The sequence below is a fragment of the Lepeophtheirus salmonis genome, chromosome 6 (assembly GCF_016086655.4).
Source record: "Lepeophtheirus salmonis chromosome 6, UVic_Lsal_1.4, whole genome shotgun sequence".
NCBI classification, from domain to species: Eukaryota; Metazoa; Arthropoda; class Copepoda; order Siphonostomatoida; family Caligidae; genus Lepeophtheirus; species Lepeophtheirus salmonis.
In genome coordinates, this window is record NC_052136.2 from 34,795,612 (window position 1) to 34,815,201 (window position 19,590).

At 28.7% G+C, this 19,590-nt stretch overlaps 1 long non-coding RNA gene across 1 annotated transcript in view; it reads left to right on the plus strand.

Annotated features, from left to right (window-relative positions):
- Nucleotides 1–19,370, plus strand: part of LOC139905760 (uncharacterized) — a 120,743-nt gene extending 101,373 nt beyond the window's left edge. The window contains exon 3 of the long non-coding RNA XR_011780799.1: nt 18,572–19,370. This is a non-coding gene — a long non-coding RNA (uncharacterized lncRNA). The remainder of the gene's footprint in view (nt 1–18,571) is intronic.
- Nucleotides 19,371–19,590: the final 220 nt, after the last annotated feature.

A 19,590-nucleotide genomic window follows, 5' to 3' on the forward strand; every position in this document is an offset into this window, starting at 1 on the left:
AATTTCTAAAATTAGGCAGATTTTGCATGGAAGGTTCTTCGAAAAAATTGCAGTATATGTCGTTAATGAACTGGGATATTTTACACCCCGGAATATGATAAAGTGCTTCTTATTCCATTGAATCTACTTTTTATACAAAATACTAGTTTATAGTATACTCCTGAATTGTTAAATCTGATTATACAAAATAATTTTTTTATCTTGATAATGCCTTGTTTAAGATTTAATCGTATATTTAGCAATTTTATATCTAGGTTTAGTCAATTTAATTTACTCTTTTTCTTAAAATTCGTTTCTTTGTATTTCCTTTTGCTTTCTTGGATTCTTCTTCTTTTCAATTTAATGTTTACGAGGCGTGTTTAAACAAGTAACAATTCCGGGAATTTTTGTCCTTAAAAAACATGGACCAAAGAATTTCCATTAAATTTTGTGTAAAAAATGAGATTAAGTGCTCCAAAAACAATTGAAATATTGACGGTGGCATGCAGTAAAATTGTTCTGAGTAAAATTAAATGTTTTAAATTGGTAAAAACTCTTCCAAGATGACCGGGAAGATGCCCTTGACGAGCCTCGCTCTGTACGCCTTAGCACGTTGAAAATGTTGAAGCAGTGAATATTTTCGAATGATTCTCAGATAAGTTACTAAGGATATTGACATATTGGTTGGTCGTGGTTTTTCGAATATTTTAGTCATGAGACATGTGTTGTAGATGTTAGTTTCGAAACTGCTTAATTTTGAAAAAAATAATCATCATTGTCACATGAGCATTGCTAGTGATGATTCTGATTTTCTCTAAAGGGTCATAACTGGTTAGGAATCATGAATATATGGTTATGATAGCAAAACCAAAGTTTAGTAATCCAAATGGAAGAGCCTAGGACGTTAGCCAAAACATTGCCAAACACTCAAAATATATCTAACATGTATATGCCTCTCAAAAACAAATTAAACAAATCATATAAATTTAAACAATATATAAATGTTCTTCTTCAAATGTATTAGCAAAAAAAAATATAGCCTACCAAATATACATAGCCCGTGAATTCTAAAAAGTAACCTTACTTTCTGAACATTCCCCGTATACTATAAAAATAACATATTATTCGTTGTTGAAACCTCTAGCTCATGTTGCTGAGATTGCTTTAAAAAAAACATATGTTATTTAGTGATAAAATGTATTTACACAAGTATTTTTAGTATTTTAATGGATATTTACAAGTGCAAAATATTTTTCAGAGAAAATTTAAATTACATATTTATTATCATCCTTCAATTGTATGTATCCTGAAATTAAATAGGTTTTTTCGTTTGGAGTAACTTTTTTACCCAGTTTACTGCAACACAATACAAGTTGCAAACACTTTACATAAATGAAAGGTTTTTGTTAAATAAAATATCATCAAATAAATAAATTATTGTTTTGGGAAGCGTTTAGTAAAACTATATATAGTATACTGAGTAAAGACGGATTGAAAATTAACTTTAATCGAAATCCCTCTTTTTAAAACAGTGGATATTATCTGTAAAAAATATATAGATCGAAATACCTTTTATAATAGGCATAAACTTATATTAGTTGTCTTATTGTGGAACTTACCATAGGTAATTTGTTAATTTGTCAAGATACCCAATAGTTTTCAACAATTATTTGTTTTTAGGAGACTTATATTTGGCCGGATATTGCGAATTTGAAATAATATATATCAATTTCTCATTAATGTATTGTGACAATCAATTTTGTCTACTTTAATTGCAAATAGGGGCGCACCCAGAAAGGGTAACAAAAAGGTTTTATTTTGACAGAAATCGACAGTAATTTGTATAAAAATACTAATGTAATCCAAACCCTATTTAAAAAAATAATATTTTAAGTTGCTTTTGTTGATTTTGACAGGCGAGATTTATGATACATATATAAGTCAATTATAGGTTTTGTATTCTAATTTTTTGGATGAATGAGATAATATAGATGATTAACCATAGCTTAAAAATTTTATTTGATTAAAGGGACTTACATTGCCTCCGATATTGCTATATTAAAATAAAATCTATCAATTTGTAATTTTTTCTTTTTTGACAATCAATTTTGGATACTCTAAGTGATATTTGCGACAGACCCAAAGGACTAATAAGAATCATTTGTTGATAGACGTTGACAATAATTCGTATTAAATGGAAATGTATATTACACTCAATTTATAAAAAAATAATTTGAGCTTATTTACATATCGACAATCTACATTTGTAACACGTTTACTTATAGTAGACAGCTTAATCATTGTCATTATCAAGGAGAATGAAGCGACAAACGACATATTATTTTGAATACAAATGATTTTTTGTCAATTTAAATGAGACTTAAAGTGAAATGCTACTGAAACATTAACTTGTACTTTATTGGAAGTAAATTCGAGCCAATTGGATTAATTAGAGTTTATGTTGAATGCTAATTTATGACATTCAAATGAGATTTGTTGACCTTTTTTCTTTTTTTGAAATATTCCTTTAATTTGTCAATTGGAATAGTGTTGATAGATAAACGTTTTAACATACCTAGGAATATTCTTTGAAGTCCATATCCGGTAAGTATCCAGCCAGGGATTGATGCTAGAGGTTGATAACTCAAATTGACTCTTTTTCAAAATCATATATAGAGTTAAAGTCAATTTTCAAGTAAATCCTTTAACTAGAAATAAAGTTGAGTGAACTGGACTATTCTGCAGGTTGCAATTCTAAATAAGGAATGACTCAACACTACTCATAATTATATAGTGAATAAGTAATTTGAATTGATCAAAATGAAATGAAATCATATGAGGTGTTCAATATGAGGAACCCCTGTAGAATTATTGTTATTTCAGGAGGAAGAAAATGAAAGAAAGTGAGCCATTTGGAATCATTTTAAGACTACTCCTTAATTACTCCATTGATTATTACTCTAATAAAATTTAGTACAATAGTCCCTAAAAAGGAAGGTTCTATTTTAACTATGAAAATAACAAAACACGTAAAGGAAGATGCAAAAAAGACACACCAAAGATATTTTTAAAATTGTAAAGCACACAAAGAAAAACGGAGCAAGTCTTGTATACGTAGAAATTGAGAGAAGAGTTAAACACAATTATGTGTTAAATTGGTCTAAAATATATTAATAAAAAAAAATATTTCGATTTGTTCAAGCGTTTTCTCTAAAATAAGATCAAATTAACTAGAAATATGACAAGGTAGTTAACATCTTTTGAACCAGTATATAGGTACTTTGAATATATTTCAGACAAATTAAATTTTTCAAAACAAGGGCACCATAATTTTATTTTAGTTTTTAATTTAATAATTGTGCAAGAAATATGCTCACTTTACAAAATAATGACACTCTAAATTATGTATAGCGGGCAATTATGAAGTATGCATTATGTTTTATTGAATAAGAAAACGGTAATCTGGAAGGATAATTAATGTATTATAGCAGAATTATGTAGTATGATCACTGACCTATATTAAATAATAAGTGTATCAAAGATTTTTCTTTTAAATCTATATTCCCACAAAACGAATCTTATTAAGATTGTATCTTTATCTTTACACTATGTATAATTGATAAAAATGGATTAAATACACGGTATGGTATTTAAGTAAATGATTGTTTAAATGTGTATACAAGAAGTTTCTCTCTCAAAACCCCATTTCCCCGGGATCTCTTGGTGCTTTACCTCAGGTCAGATATCCTGAAATTAACTTTACTAAAATATTAGCTTCAATAAAAAAAAATGAATTTCAACAAAGCACCTACTACAATCTTTTGATACTAGTTTATTTTTTGTTTGTGTGTTTATCCAAATTACGAATGGTCTATAAATCTTTATCTTTACACTATGTATAATTGATAAAAATGGATTAAACTGCTGTAAAACTCAATAGGGGTTTAAATAATAATTCTGACTGATAACATTATGAAATATAAAAAATCCTTGCTCAAAGCAAATTTTATATGACGAGAAAATTACTTTACGAAGTAATTTGATTTTTCGGCAAACTTCCTCTAAGTGTTGATAATTTGATATCCTGTCAGATTTTGATTGGATAGAAGGCGCTCTTTTGGCTATTCTTGTATATCAAATAGTTTTCTATAGTAACATATATAAATATTCTTCCCCTTTCTGTAAAAACATGTTGTATTATCCTATGTTTCTAGCTAAGTATAATTTTTTTTTTTTTGCAGAAAAGTGTTGTAGTGATAAATAGAAGTGAATCATTTTATACATTTTGATACTTGAAAATAGGAAATAAGTACAAAAAGTTAACTCCAAAAACGCACACATCATTATATATGTGTCAATAAATTATTGGTAAACTGTTCCGGGGGTTGAGGTCAGGGTTAGAGGAGGGCCACATGTAGACAGGCATGACGTTAGCCACACTATCTCTGCGGAAGTCTTGGTTCTTTTTGGCCGTATAGAACTGTAATGAACTACTTGATGCTGTAAGCAGTAAAAAAAGAAATGCCAGCAATCTCTGCAGAATTTTGGCCATAAATCACACACGTGTTGTCTTTTTTGCTCTTCTCCGATATTTGTAGAATTAAAGACACTGGATAAAAATAAAACTTGTTTAAAAATATTTTAGATGTCATTTGGTTGTATAATGAAATCTCGTAATTAAGAATAATGGGTCCCCATAATTGTGTAAGATTAGTTTGAAATTTATTATTGAAATACTATAATTTAAAAATCTGTTCCCCGGGATTCCACTCAAATAAAAAATTCCCGAAAAATTAGAAACCCTTGTGTGTACATAGAATTCATAAGCATATATATATATTAACAGATATATTTTCTATATAATATAAAGAAAATGATTTACAATTTAACTGAAAGAAATTTAAAGTGCAGTGTCATCTTGTTCTATTTATTATTTTATTTATCGTGATTTACCTATTATGTACCTTTATGTTAGGCTGGTTCTGAAATGGTGGGAAAAAATAGTTCTCAAATTTCCTTTAAATATCACTTGCATAACTCTAAAGTTTGACACATATTGATTAATTTTTCAAAGTTGCAAAAATTAGTTGAAAAAAGTCAAACTTTTACATCAAAATAGTCGTTATAATTTGAAATCAAACTGTTTAAGAAAAAACCAATTTGTCAAAAGTTTTGATATAATTTTTTTTTTTTTTTTTTTTGAAAAAATTATTTATTCTATAAAAATGAAAAATAAAATACTGCTCTACTGCGTATTACGCTCACAGTTTTTGTCATTTTTGCATGACAAAAGATCTAAACATTTGGTAACTTTGTAAAATTCTATTATTTGTCTTGGATATTATCTTTCATCACTTTTGACGAAAGGAACATTTCCTCGGCAATTTCGAAGATAAATAACATATTTTAAGAACCAGTCTACTATAAGAAATAAAAATATAAAAGCTTCTTTTTTTTTCATGATGTAGAAAATGGAAAATGCATTAGTAGCAAATATTGTACCTATTTAGACAAATGATTTATAATCAAAAATCATGTTTCGTATTTATGTATATATTGTACGTCAACAGAAATATAATCCTGAACATTAAGAAAGTAAAAAAATGAGAAAAACCCCCTATGCATTTCTCCTATTCATTTTATTTGACTTTTACCGGTCAAATATGGGCTTTGTTAGAGTTTTATGAAATATGATTTATATAGATGTGAGATTTATTTCTAATTAGTAATATGAAAAGTGGTTTTTTTTTATTTTCCTAAGTTGTTATTATTTGAATTTGGAAAAATTAACATCTAAATACATATAAAGTAATCTTTAGCGAATTTGCTCGAATAAATTATGGAGAGTAACAATGATGATAATTGTTATAGGTCATTCCACATCAAGCTTACACATTTTTTTTGCAATTTAAGACATGATCATCACCAAATAAGATAACTTTTGGTAAGCTGGTTTTTATAAATGAAAAACGATAATGTTTGAAATATTAGGGTTCTGTCACTCCTCCGAAGCCGTTCTAGGCCCGCTCAAAGTTGAGCTTTACACGTTGAAGCAGTGCTTCTTAGTAGGGGATAATTCCTGTAATAGTGGTTCAATTTAAAAATTACGTCAAAAGATGTATACGAACACAAAATTTAACTTTAATTCAATCATAATCTTATTTTATTAAAAACTATAAGTTTATGAATAATCTATCACTTCGAATGATAATTAATTGATAATGAAGAAGTGATTAGGACTCCTTCCATTTAAGTTGCTCTCATTTTTCTTTATTATTTAATTTATTTAGAGTACTATAATGGTAAAAATTTGAACTACATTTGAGCCAAATACTATTAAGTTTTGGTTTTTTCAATTATCATTAAAAAATTTAATTATTAAAAAAATAGTTTTTCCAATAAGGAACTAATTAATTGAACTATCGGCGAAATGTCAGATCGGCAAATTGTGCTTCGGCAAAAATTCGGCAAATTATATTTCGGTGAAATATCTGTGGCAAATTGCCTTAGCACCGAATTATATTAGTAAAAAAATTAGTCGCGATTTTGTTTTTTATTATATTGACGCTCACAAATGAAAAAAATTACACATACCAAATGTGTAACTATATATAATATATATTAAGGGGATCGTTTGGAGGGGTGTTTAATTTTAATTATTTTTGGAAATCTGGGTATCCGCAAAAGTTGTGGTTTGTTATAAAAATAGATAGCGTACAATGTGAGATCGAGGGAGTGGCTTTCATGGGTTTCCAACACTTTTATAATATCTAGTTTTTTATCTAATTGAAATCTTATGTGAGGAAAACTGACCTCATTCAATCTATTGTAAAATCCGGATTAATAAATATTATGGTAGAAAAAATTGAGAGTTTATTGTTTCGATCTTGATGCATAAAGATGCTAATACAAAACTTGATTGGTGGAACCTATAATAAATTATACATGAAAAAAACTTGAGCCATTTGATTATTCTAGGTGAAAAATACGAGTCAAGTTTATGGTCAGGAATCAAATGTACAGCCACGGTGGGTAATAATGAAAAAATATATTGATAAAATGCAGAAAAATATGTATAAATATAGTATCAACTGAATTTGGGAACTTAAAAAACATGTTAAATCAACTTGAAATTATTCTGAAATTATTTTTATTGAGATTATTCTGTCGTAGTATTACAAATTTCCTAATACCCCGCATCATCGATTTGTAAATGTCTATTATTCTACCCTCTCTAAAGTATATCTATATGAAGGTAGTTGATAATCAACAAAAAGACAACGACATCAAGAAATGTTTAGCAAAATATGTATTTTATACTCACAAAAACTTTCTTTAAAGGGCATTGAAATCTTTAAGCCAAAGTATTCATCAGACATATTTTCTACAGAATCATTTATTTATATTTAAATTCAATATGATAAAAATAAGTGTTCAACAGTAACCACAATACTATTTTTCCAACGTACAGTAACTTTGTATAAAACATATTGTTATAAGTACAATTTGTGTAAAGCATTTCCGTAGAAGGACATTTCATATAAAAAACAATTTCGTATAAATTTATGAGGAAACGGGGCATAGACTTTATGAATCGTCGTTTTGTACCCCTAATATTGGGGGTGGTTTCTGGTACTGCCCATAATTAAGTAACTACTAAGAGCCCCTCACAACCCCCCCCCCTCGATTGTACCACGAATGCTGGGGGTGTTTTTGGGTACCGCCGGGTACCAAAAAGAGATGCAACTTACTCCCCATACTTGAAAAAACAATTAAGAGCCCTTTACAACCTCTCAATTGTACCTAAAAAAACTATCAAAACTAGCATCACACAACATTTAACTTATAATATAATTTAAATAAAATTCCAAAAAGTAGCTTAATTTCATTATTTGACAGATATAACTTGATGTGATTATTTAAGTCAAGCATTTTAATCCTTGTAATATCAGATAATCGGTAATTTTTAAAGTAAACATTGAAATTTTGGAATGACAAATAACAAATCCGATACAATAATGAAAACTCTAAAATACATTTTTGTTCGAGAAAATTCTCAATTTTGTACTAATATGTCCAGAGTAATGCAAAATACATTAATACAAAAAAAAGGGATTTTCGAATCAAATAGGATAGTCTTATTTTTGATGGTTCAAATATATTTTTTATGTTGCTAATAATAAAAAAAGTCATAGCCAAATACAATATTTTATGGTTTTTTCAAGCCTTTTCTTGAAATGAATATAATATATATATACAGACTGTTTAAGTTGCATTAACAAAAAAAAAATCGCACGCAAAAAATGATTATGCTCAATAAGCCAAATGATGAACCTTACAAATAAAGAAAAATCATAAATAAATAATTGAAATATTTATATTCTATTCAAACAACATTTTAGCTTATTCTGGTGTGAGAATTATCTTCAATCTTTCGTTCCAGGGTTTGGTCTGTATACTGCACGAATAATTGTAGTGGACTAGGGATAATAGAGTTGAATTTTTGAATACTAGAGTGTTCTATACACTTTGTGAAGCTCATAAGAAAATTTACATATTTTTTCAATTCATCATTAACTAAGAGGGAGATATTTTTACGACCTTGATCTAATGTAAAACAAATATTAATTTAAAAAAATAAAAAAACAAGTATCAACTGTAGATAAAATTATAATCGCTAACGCCTTCACTTACGTAAAGAAAATATAAGATTTGTCAACATTAAACAATATTGAACAAAAATCAACAAAAATTTACTTCATATAGGCCTCCTATTCAAATTTTTAGTATGCGTAAAGATACTCAAATATTTAGCTATAGTTTAAAATATTTATTTGATTTAAGACTTTATTTTGCCCCGATATATCACTTCTTAACTAAAATCAATTCATTTATAGTAAGGATCAGTTTAACCAACTTTAAATGCAATTTGTGACTGTTTAACAGAGTTAATAAGAATAATTTAGAACCAGAAAACTGGGAATAATTTGTCAAAGAATACAAATGTAACCTATTCTCAATTTGAGAGCAATTATTCCAGCTTGATTTTGTATTGATGGTTGACTAATGTAAGCTTATCAAAAATTGATAAACATTAAAAATGGGGGTTTTTTTTTGGTGCAATGATATTAAAATTTACAAAAAAAAATAAATGTAAATCTTATATAAAATCCATACTATCGGTATTAAAAGAAATAATAGGCTTACAATATGACTTTAATAATTTATTAAAATACTAAAAACAAGCCTCAAATTGCAATTTTAGATTGTCTTAAAATCCTTTTAAAGCCTTTAAATGGTGTCTTAAAGTTGAAAAAAGATACTTTATTTCTTTATATCCCAGAGTCGGCAATTTATTCCACAAAGACGGTACATTAATGGAAAGTGCTGCATATTTTGCTGCTGCAACAATAAAAATTCCTCTCAGGTCCTGAGTATGTAACACATCATTATTTGTTATTCTGTTTGCTATTAAGGCTTTAGAGCTTAGATTTACAAAATCTAAAACGTGGGTTTCCTATGAAACTCATCTGTTCCTTTTAAAATTCCAAACAAAACCATACGTTAGTATTAGCAAGTTCTAACCCTTTTCTTATTTATCTTTACCAACCAAATTCACAAAGTGTCATTAAAAATCTTATCAGAATTCATGTTAATTACTTATTCCGATGAAGAAAGTCAGTAAATTTTGACAAAATATATAATTTTTGAGAAAAAAACGTTACTTCTTTTGTATTTTTTGAGCACTCTATTTTAGAAAACTCATTCTGTGCTAAACAATAACGATAAAAAGTTAACTAGTTATTATTTTTTCTAAGGAATTTGAATGGTTATAATATTACATACATACTATGGATCGTCAATAACATCATATTCACTCAAATGAACTCAAGAATAATGAATTTCCTTCCTAACATACTGCTAGTTGTAAATAATTTACAACTTGATTGATGGAGTCATAAATAGTGCAAAGACAAATCATAAAAATGAGAACTTTTAATGAAAATACGTATATTAATATGTAATATGGAAAGATTTAAATTTGAATTGGAATGTTGGACTTTATTTTATTTTTTTATTCTAGAAAAAAATATGATAGTAAAAAGTAGAATAATATGCATATTTATAAATAGACAGAAATAGAACACCCACGATTTAGAAAGAAATAAGATTTCACAATACTCTTGTTTAAAAAATAAGAAAAGGTTCATTAATTATAAATTGTAATTCTTCTTCGTTATAATGTAAGCTGATCTTTAAGAAAATATGGAAAATGTAGGGGAGACCACAGTAGGTTGAAATACTTTTCAGTTTAAGTTAAATTACTCGGGCTTGGTTTGATGTAGACTGGTCAAATTGGAACACAACATAACTATTAATATATCTGCTATTTTGAAATCTATTTACTGAGTGCGGAACCAAAATTAATAACAACTTTATTGCCTTTATTTTTACTTCCAAACAATTTTTGTTTTTATCACATGTCTCTAAGTCTAAAGATGTCGGAGTAACAAAAAAAAAAGACAAACCGTGCGCAATCTTCTCTGGGTTGGTGTCAGACCAAAGAAAGATGCAGAGACTGTCGGCATCTCTATCCGGACATCCTACAATATCAATAAGTCCATTACACCCCCATTTTGGTATGAAGAAACAAAACTTATTCAGCAACAATATGATTAACTTCTGGTATGCCCCTATGTGACACTGCTGAACCAGATGGGTTCTAAAGTTTGGGCTGTATTGGAGAAGAATTTCTACTTCGCCTCTCAACAGAATTCGGATTTGTTCCGAGCTGTCATTATTATGGTATCGTTGTATGCTATAGACATGGCTTTCATTGGTCTAGAGCTGTCAATCTGATACCAAGCGTGTCAAGGCAGTTATGACTTGTGAAAAATGACCTACTGAATACAAAATATAGCTAAATAAAGTATTTAAACATATCGCTAATTAGTCTTGAGTTGTCTTTCTTGAATTCCATAAAAATCGTGCTTTTCGTAATTTAGGCATACTACTTGAATTTCTGAATCCCTATTTTTGACTTTATTTATAACACTGCTAACGATATATTTTACATCTCATCATATTCTTACTTATCGAAAACAATCACTGGTACCCCTGTCTCGTGTTGAAACTGTCCCCGTCTCCCTTACTACGTCCAATATAAAAATCCATATTTACAAATATAATTATACATCTTTCAACAATAATGAACAAACAAAATATAACTAATATTATAATTGTTGATCTTTGATAGTTGATTCATAATTATACGTTTATCAGACTTATGTACATAGGACTATGTTTGTAGTTAGTATGATTAAAGTGATATGGTCTACATACATAAGTTTCGTTCTACCCTGCGTTTTGTATCATCGTCTATGAAAAGGAATATTTAGTGTCATATTTAAAAATGTTTTATTAGACAGAAAGTTATAGAACTTTTAAATAAGAAGAAAATATTTTTGATATGATCTATAAAAGTATGTACCAAGTCAAAAACTTAATATTGAACAAAGTATCTAGAATATATTTTTTCAAAGTGTGAGATTTCTTATTTGATGTCATATTTGCTGTACAGATTAGTATGCCTACAATCACTAAAAAGAATAACAAGGATGTTACAAAAGTTCACAAACTAAAGTATGACAAAAAAGAAGACACTTATCTTTGTTGCTAACCCAAAACGATTTAAATATTTCCGTATAGATGGAGGAAACTATGATGTGTATTTATGACTTTAGTCTTAAAATGTAATAAAGTAATTTATCATCAAAAAATACTCAAAACGGAAAAGAAACAAATTGAACAGAAACATTTTGTTAAAGAAGTGTATTTTAAACACTTACGGTTGGTGCAGCAATATGGCGTGAGCGTTGTTTACTTATATTAGTTTATAAACAAAGCAACAGATAGTGGCGCCACGTAGTGGCAAAATAAAATAACTCCTTCAAAAATAATATCATTTGCTTATTTAAAACGATCCATCAGGAATAAAATTCGGAAATCAATAAGTAAAGTGTTTGCAGGCAGATTTTCAGAATGTTTTCTTAAATGTTCAAAACAAAGATATTATTTATTATAATTTGTTTGTACTATTTTCTTTACACGTTGTTAAACAGTCTGGATATATCTAATTGACCATGTATTTGTAGGACAAGATTGTACTCAGCTCAGATTCAGTGTTTCTATTGTCTCAGCTCTTTAATTCTACAGGCCTTCTTTTATTTGTCACGATTCCGACGAATGACTGGGACCTCAAAATTTTGAACAAATTTTGAAGTTTTACAATTTTATCACTTCTTCCTAATTTTCTACAACCTCAGATTCGAATGGCTCTTTTAACTATCGCTAGGGTAATTTATTTTGTCTGAGATTGTCCATAAGCCTCAGGTGGAGTTTGGATTGATCACTCAGAAAAACTAAGGGTTTGATAAATTTTTAGCATTGTCTGTCCAACATTGAATTTTAATGTCATCGATGACATCGATACATTTGTACAGTTTTGAATTATGAAATAATTATTATATATTTTAATATTAAATAAACAATTTAAAAGTTAATCGAGACCGATAAGTTGAGCCTCAGTTTGGATCTCAGATTGAGTTTTAACGATTCTCACAAGACCCACCAGTCGTTCTAGTCTATAAAAAATAACACAATTCGAAGCTTAGATTCGTTCCCTATGGACAGTTTGAATTGATTAATTATTTGGAACAAATATTTTTTTGATATAATAAATATCTAATTTTAATAACAGAAGATCAAAATCCAATACAAAAATTGTTATGAATTTATTGTTTGCTAATGAGATACACATGATCCTGTATAACTATTGTATGTTAGTCCTTATTTAGCCCGGCCAATCTAATCAAAGGTTAGAAGTGCCTATCAGTCATTGGGACCGGTCCTTCGGACTGTCAATGATATCATTGATTAGAAAAAGAAGAAATAAAGTTGATTGACGTCATCAAAGACCAAATTTTATAAGTTTTCGGACTGATATGCAGGACTAAACTGGACCGTCCGAGACTAAACTGGACAGGACTTCAGTTTTCCTTCCTAAATAGAAACTGACAAAATTCTTTAATATTCATATATCTTAATTTTTTTCTTTTTTGTCCATATCGAACATTTCATATTAATATATCTATAAATAAGAGGGGGGAAAATCATATGTATTTGTTTTCAAATGACTCTGAGTCCAAATGCCTGCAATTATAATTCCTTACTATAATGACTCCAAGTCTATATGGTTTCGAGTACAAGTCAATTCTAGATTGACATGGTTTCAAGACTAAGTACGTAAAAAATGACCTCAGTACGTACATGAGTGTTTTTACCATCAGAATTCATCATTTTTTTTAAATAGTTTGTGTAACATTGTAAGAAGTGGCGATTTTGCAAAAGTATTTGCCGGTCTAAATCTGGCCTGTTGTCTGTAGTTTTGCCTTAATCCATCCATATTGGGCTGCATGTATTGAGGCTTGCATCCGTTGTTTAACAATAAACTTTGTGCCCCTACAACAGCTAACCATGTTCATGTTGGATATTGTTTGTTGCTTTGGTGCTAGGCAAAAGTTTTTGGCATAAGTTAAAAAAAAATTTAAAAAAAATTAAAATTTCTGAAAAGGTTGTTTGGAGAGTCAGTAACGAAGTGGAAGATTCTGTAGGTGATTATGACTCTGCTTCATGTCACACTGCAAATAAAACGTTGACTTGACAGTTATATTTTTTTTTCTTACTTTGTTGGACCCGTTGTTTGGCCTTAAAGCTCTGGCGGGACATCAACCCCAATTTCTTCTTTGTATAGAGCACAATTAAGCTGCACACCACCAATAGATCCTCCTGCAACAAAAAATCCGATTTGATGTCCAAGATCAGGGAAGAATTCCGGAATTTACCAGAGGAGACTGTTATCAAGAGCTGCTCCCGTTTCCAAGGTCTAATCTAAGCTGTTCTTTTTCGCCAAAAGCGATTATATAGAGACTGTACCCTGTACATGTGCTAGTACATGAATTAAAATGACCGCGGGACGGACTATTATGTACAATTGATTTATTGTGCAAGTATTTCAATATACGAGCCGCAGGTTGTGATGAATTAATCGGCTCACAAAAATCTATATTTAAATGGATTAAAACTGCATGGATTATTTGCAGAAAGAATTACTGTGTACATGATATAGCACGATTAACCTTTTCAACACATTTATGTTCAAAGTAAATGATGTTTCTACTTAATAGATGGAGAAAAAAAGACATACCTTTTAGATAATTCATGATATTTTTCTTATATTTTATTGAATGTACATACTTTCGGAGTTTGATAAAGGATTTGACAATCAACATTTCATAATCCTACTATCTAGTGCATAATTATTTAAAAAAAATGCATTTATATATTAAGACTTCTCGGATATAAATGCATTGTATATATTTTTTTCTGTATTCATTATTACATAACTTCATTTCTACGAGTTATAAAGGCAGAATATATGCATATATTTTTGCATTCATTGCCATTTGTATCATATATGCTTACTATTACAATTAAAATACAGGCATTTGTCAAAACTTTCATAATCAGGGTTTATTATCACCATGTTTACATAACAAAACATTTGTCATAGATTCTTAATCTCTCAACAAAAAAGAAAGTTGAAAGGATTGTTATTCAAAATACTGTATGAACTAAATTGATATTCTTCAATGAATAAACTATCGTCAATTTGTATCTATAAATAATTCATAGTAACATTTTAGAAGTACCCCAAATTGCCCTTTAAAATTAATCATTACCAAGAAAGAATACATAAATTGATAGACGATATGTATTTGAAAGGGCGCATATCGGGGCCAATATAAGTTTCTTCAATCAATTAAAGATTCTAAATTATATCTAAAAATCTTGGGTATTATAACTCATTCCACAAATTTGAATACAAGCCTATTATTTTAACCAAATATATTCCTTTGTATTTATGAAGTAAATGTAAATATATTCGGATTTACTTTTTTTCTTGATTTTTGTTTAAGTTTATTTTCATGTTGACACATCACTTAAAGCTTTTATAAAAATATAAAAAAATGATTAAAAAGTCATAAAATTGCATTTAGTTTGAATTCGAAATGAAATATTGTCTTTTATAGAAGTACTATATTTGAAATTTATATTTCATCACATTTATAAACAAAATCGTGCCTAATTCAAGTCAAAATATGCTTTAAACAAAACAAAAATTATGCCCAAGGATCACTCCATATCAAATTGCTCAAAAAAAAACAAAAAAATTGTGTTCAACCATCTCCATTTCAATTTGATGAAACTTAGCCCTCATGTAGATTTTTATCTGCAAAATTAAAATCTTTTTTGTTTTTGCTGCCAAATGATATGATCCATTATTTAGTGACTTGATCATAAGCTATGGTAGACACCAAATATTAAATAGTTGCATATTGTAAATCCCTAGTTTAATTTTAACAAACCAAGTATTTATAAAAATGTATTTGTATTTGATAATTATATGTAAAATTAATATTAGGATGACATTTTACCTTGAATTTGACCTCGGGGATTTAATAATTTTTTTATAAAATTTGATTCATTTTTAGTTATGAATATAACCTACAATATATGTTACTATGGAAATGAATTTTTGAATTGTTTTGTATTTATTTTAGTCTGAATTGGAAGTGAATAACACATCACGAAGTGCTTCTGGTTCATTTATTACAATGAAATCTTCTTTTTTTTCCATTGTAATAAAAAAGCAGAAAACGACCTTAAACTATGAAAGATAAAGTGGTCCACATTTCAAAATATATTTATTAGCAAGGACACAACGCAATTGAGCCGGGAATCATTCTCTAAGTTACAAAATTACTTTTCACCATAAGTGGTATAACTATCCCTTATTTGGGGGGAGGTGTCCTTAAGCCCTTTTTAAAGTTTCTGGAGCCCTGCTTCCATTTTTTTTAATCATATTCATGGAATCCAAAATGGTCGAACAAATCAGTGCAGTTCTCTCTTTCTATATCTCTCTCCTTCTCTCTGTTTGTTCCCTATTCTCTTCTCCCTCTGTCTCTTTCTACATCCGTATCTATGTACCTTATCGTCTATCTTCATTCTTTGTTTCTACCCCCTCTATTCAGTCCTCCCAAGCAGGCACCCTTTGCTAGTATATACATATAATATATACCTATTTATGTTAATAGTTGTATAACGGAGTTTGATAATTTTGGGGCTAAGCCCCTCAAATGATGAAAGCTAGCTATGCCTATGGTCACCATATTCAAATATCACGTATGTAAGTATTTAGTTTCTTCACATCGATATTCAATAAATATATATAGTATCAATTACACACAATACTCACGCTGTATATAAAAACAATTATTTCAGTATGCATTGACCCTAAATGATAGATTAAGTCTTGAAAATTGTAAAGTATACTAACATGACATAAACACTTAAAATGATCTTCTTATTTATCCATTGTGAAAAATGGTTTAATGCAACTACTTATATATTTGTTTATATGCTTCATTGATTAAAGCTCCTATTTTGTTACGTCGTAATTGTTTCGCACATAATATATGTGATAATTTGTCAATTTACTACAACTAACACTTACTTAAAATTATTATTTTTTAAGTATTTGGCTATGTTGTAAAAACATGAGATTTTGGTTAACTTATTTCATGGGCCTTCTTTCACTCCTCTAAGGTTTATTAATGTGTACCTTGCATTTAAAACCAATTGTATGGAGATGAGTTATTCGCATCCAGGATACTCTAGTGCTTAAAAATATTGAAGTAAAAAAAAATCCAAAGTAGTCCTTTATTTTCTTTGTGTATACATTTTTTATTCAATATTTTCATACATAAAAAAAAGGTCAATATTAAATAAAACAATATCTTTAACAAAAAAGTTCAAAATAATTTTTTTATGAATTATATTTAAAAGTAATAGCGGAAGATCTATAACTCCTTGAAATAATTGACATTGTTAAAAAACATTGTTTTTAACGGTTTATACCACAAATAGCAAGTCCAATTTCCAACTGCATGGCATAGTAGAAAAATTATTCAAGGTGGTCACAATGGAGAATGATGTAGAACACCTCTGCAGGAAAGGAGGAAGTGATGGGCACAATTTAAAGAAAGATTCAGAGTTCCTGCCCAGCTTGTAGAAGAAGACCAAGGAGGACTCCACTAAATCGATGAATCGCCTCGCCCCGTGTCTGCTAGGATCATCAGGAGGGCCTTGAAGGAACACCTGAGATTTGTCTTAAGCCATCCAAAACCCCATGCCACCTTCTGTCATAGGTTATGAAGGTCAAGAATCTCTAGAGTGAACGTTTTGCGGCTCAGCCCTTTATATATATTTTAGTTAGCTCAGATTCAGATTCAGATTGCAACTAAAAAAAGTAATTTTTTATTCACTTCTGACACGTTCTCACCTTTATTGTATAACGCAACCTTTCATTAAAAAAAACACACAAAAAAAGGCCTGAAATCATCTGGTAGTTAGCCAAATAAGTCAATCATGCCAACTGCTATTTATCTCTTATATACTCCCAGACTGTTACTGTCATATTATTTCTTCACCATTTTTTAAAATGAATTACATATTATTAAAATCTAACTAGTATTTTATTTGATCCTCTATTATAATGTTACCGCGTAATATTTTAGTAAAAGTGAATTGATGCATTAGTAATTGTGTATGATAGTCAATTATTTTTTATATAAATAATAAAATGGCCATACATATATATTATGTAAACAATGAGAAATCAAAAAGAAATTGCGTTCCTGTTCTTTTGGAAACAGAGTATAAGTATAGAATACCTTATTAATTTTTGTATTTATGAAAAATAATAAATTATGAAATAGCCATCATAAAGTATCAAGGTAGAAGAGGGAATTGACAAAATACATAGGGTATTTTGTGTTAGCTAGGTAACGCCGTGCTGAAGATACCCCACATCATATATCCCCTTGCCCGCCTTATCTTCTCTTTTCTTTTAGTCTGCATTTATCAATGATACTAAAGGAATTGAATTATTGTATTTTAACTAAATTAACTTTTAAATATAATTTTTAAATGTCAAAATTCTTTCAATTTTATTTTATAATTATTTTAGCTTATGGGATACTTAATGTATAATAGAATGAGTCGAAAATCAAAATTTTAGAAATCGATGAAAAGGGATATAAGGAATGTCAAAGGCTAGTCTAAACCTAGCTTCATGACGGTTGAACGTATTTGGGAGGTTACCCAATTCAGTTGAAATTTTATTTAAACATACTTTGTGGATTTTCAAATATTTTTTTTTCATTATTACAAATTATGGTAAGACTTTTGATTCCTGTTCAAAAGCTTGACTAGTATTTTTTACCTATAAAAATGGAATGGTTCAATTTTTGTTTCTATTAAATAAATAACATGTTGGTTTAACACATTAAAAAATACAGTTTCAGTTAAAAATTGTGTTTTCTTCATCTTTATACATCAAGAGCAAAATAATAATTTTGCAATAAATAAAAAAACTATTATTAATTATTATGAATTATTTTTTTTTCAGATGCGATTATTTAATATATTTTAGCGAGAAGGGGTTGGAAACAAATGTGGAATCAAATACAGAGAGATAAATACTCCAACAGAATATACAGAATCATCTCCCTTCCTCTCAGAATCCCAACCTTTGGAAAAACCATCTCTATTTCTGGACTTGTATTTTTCCTCAAAGTCATTATAGACAAGTTGTCTTACCTTTTAAGGATCTCTGTGTTAATGGATTCTTTTTCAAACTTAACGTCCTCATTGTAGCCATGAAATAATTGTAGTTGAGGACCTTGAGAAAAGGTTGATCTTTCTCTTACACATAAGCGTCCACAACATTGATGAAAGCATGTCCAAAGTGTTTTCCCCCATTGCCTTCATTAGAGGTAAGACAATAACGACCTTGCGACCAGCGAAGTGTCCACTTAGAACAACTACGATCTTTCCAAATCTTATAATTTTCCACGTGATGATACCGGGAGCTGTGCAATGGGTTGAACGAAAGAGAGATATAAAATGATCAATTCTGAGGAAATACTTAATCACGTAAAAATAAGAAGGTTCATCTTGTTTGAACAATAGAAATCAATTATGAAAAAAAAACACGGTTTAAAGATGTATATGTAATGATGCATCTCTGATATTTACTCTCGCTGGCTAATGTTTTACACAAAAATGAGTAGAACCAACAGAAACCTTTTGCCAAAACTCCGTTTTCAACGTTGGAAAAACTTGATCAAATGTCCAAATGTATATTTTAATAGGATGTGTATATTGCAAATAAAGCCAAGTTATTAGGCAAAAATATTTCATATAAAGGAGATAAAAATATCCCACATCTTTTTTAATTTTTAGGTTACAAAAAACATTTCAAAATTAGCATATGCAAAGAGCTAATAGTTAATCAACTATATGATGCATTGGATTACGTAAAAATGTAATTAATTAAGCATGATTAGTAATTAATTATGACTATTTGTAATAAATAAGAAATAATTTCAGTTTTATAGTATTCATATTAGACTTTTATCTACCAAG